This window comes from Panicum hallii, chromosome 3, assembly GCF_002211085.1.
Source record: "Panicum hallii strain FIL2 chromosome 3, PHallii_v3.1, whole genome shotgun sequence".
NCBI classification, from domain to species: domain Eukaryota; kingdom Viridiplantae; phylum Streptophyta; class Magnoliopsida; order Poales; family Poaceae; genus Panicum; species Panicum hallii.
In genome coordinates, this window is record NC_038044.1 from 32,726,084 (window position 1) to 32,728,560 (window position 2,477).

Here is a 2,477-nt window from a genome sequence, read left to right on the forward strand (position 1 = left end):
ACTTCTAACAACCGCTCCAGTACTAGCTCAGCCAGATAACACCCAGCCTTTTGATGTCTATTGCGATGCCTCTGGAACTGGCCTTGGTTGTGTTCTGATGCAAAACTGTAACACCCTAATGTAATTTTCCCAAATTTTAATGAATTTATTTTGGCTCAAATAAAATTTCCAGGGCTTTCTCTAATTTATCCGGCATTTAAAGTAATTTTATAACACAAGAAAATAAAGATTTATTATAGGATCAACTTGTTTGTGCATTCATGCTGGAGAATTGTTTTATTTGTGTTGAGTGTATAGGGTTTGAATTCAAATTTATTTGAATTCAAATATAATTGTTTGAATAGTTTGAGTGTGGAAAAGAAAAAGAAAAGAAGAAGAAAAGGAAAGAGCCCAGCAGCCGGCCCAAAACCATCTCTCTCTCTCTCTCTTTTCCCTGGCCCAAGCTGACCCCGAGGCCCATCTCTCTTTCTTCCCGCATGGGCCACGGCCGGCCCATTCTCTTCTCAGCCCGAGCCGCGCCTCTCTCCTCTCCCTTTCTCCCTCTGCCAGCCAGGGCCCGCGCGTCCTTTGTTCTCTTCCCCGCCGGCCCGGCCGCTCGGCCGCTGTCCGTGGCCCCGCTCCGCCGCGCCCCGGGCCCTCTTCCCTTGCGCCGCACCCAGCTCGAGCTACACGTCGGTCCCACCCCCGCCTCGATCCTTCAAGAAGCGCACCGCGCTCGGATTGCGACGGGCCGCAACGACCCGTGAGAAGCGGGAGCTTTGTTGCCCGGCTAACCCGCACGCCGAGGCGGCCAACCCCCCTCTTCTTATCCGCAGTCTTCCCTTGGAACCCTAACCCTAAGCTTCGCAGGACCCGACGCACCCTAGCGCTACCCCCACTCTGCTCTGCCGCAACACCCTCTCTGCACCACCGTGGGCACGCTGCTCCACCGCACCACGGCCCGCGCGAGCCCCCGCATCAGCTTCACCCCATCACCCGGGAGCTTCTGCGCCTTTCACCCGCGACTCCGGCCTGTTCTTGGGCCTGAATTTCTCCCAAAGGCCGCCGCAGATGAGCACGGCCGCTGCCGCAATTGTTTGCCGCCGGTGGACCGTGGCCCCCTTAACCCTCTGGTCGCCTCCGCAGGAGTCCCCGGAGCCGATCTACGCAAGCCAAGGATCCCGGCCACCCCTGCTGCAGCCTGTCCACGAACACCGACCGTCCCCGCCGCCCGCCGTCATCGACGATCGCCCTCCGCCACACCTCCGGCCAATTCCCGCCTCGGTGAGCACCACACATTCCTCCTGGTCCTGTTGCGCTAGTTCCCGCAGGCCGTAGCCACCCCTACAGCCGGGGCAACGACCACCGGCACCCTGTTGCCGCTGTCGCCAGTGGGCTTGCCACACAGAGCCCTGACGAGCCCTGCTGTAACCCTATGTGGGTTACTCATGTTGAGCCGCGCCTCCCTGACCTTTTCCCGCTCGAATTCCAGCCCGGAGGGCCAAGTCTGGCCAGCACCGGCGAGACGCCGCCGCTGGAGGGGAGCTACGGTCACCCCTCCGCCATTCCGTACGCCCTTTAACCCCGAGCCATGAGATCCCAGGACGGGCGGATGAGATTAGATCGCGACCTTCTTTGTTGTGAGCCGTAGGATCGAGATCCGAGCGTCCAGACCCAAAGATACCGGTTTGGCCTGCCAGTTTTGCTAAAGAGCCCCTGCGCTTTTCAAAAACCAACCCGCAGTCCACCCTAGTTATAAACATAATTCCAGTTAGGTCCTGTTTTATTTGTTTAGGCCCTCAGTTTTCACACAGAAACCCCTGGTTTTCCTATTTTCTTACAGAAAGGCCCCTGGACAGTTTTAGCCCTAGATTTCACGTCTTAGCTCCATTTTAGGCGGTTTTCACGCTCACGCGATCGTTGTAACGCGTAGAACAGTTCTATCTTAGTTTTGTGTACTATTTTTATGTAATGTTGTACTGTTTCTTATCTTTTGTCCTTGTTTGTATGTATGTGTATGTGTATGTGCTGGACCATGTTTTGGTGTTGCGATCGTGAGTAGACGCTGAGCCTTTGGATGAGTACCAGGAGCCCCTTGCGGCAGAGCAGTTTGAGCAGCAGCAGGAGAACTTTGAGGAAGGGAAGTACAACATGAATATCCTATCACTTTTAAATACAATTTCATACTGCATTTTAATTCTGTATGCCTATAAGGATTTCCTAGCCACCTAGCATTTTAGTTGTGCTAGGTGCTGCGCTCTCACACACCTTAGTCCTTTTTAATTAAATTTGATTAATGGTATATGCAACTTGTTTCTGAGAGTGGCCCTCTGTGCTGTGTGCTTGAGCGGCTCACGTCTCGTTAAAAGATGTTTTTGTAGAAATATGGTTTAGGGGGCCAGCACGGTGCTTAGTGCTTGGTTGGCCACTCTCCATAAGGACCGGTTCATAGAGCGACAACCTGGGATAACCGCGCAACCACAAGACTGGAATGGGAC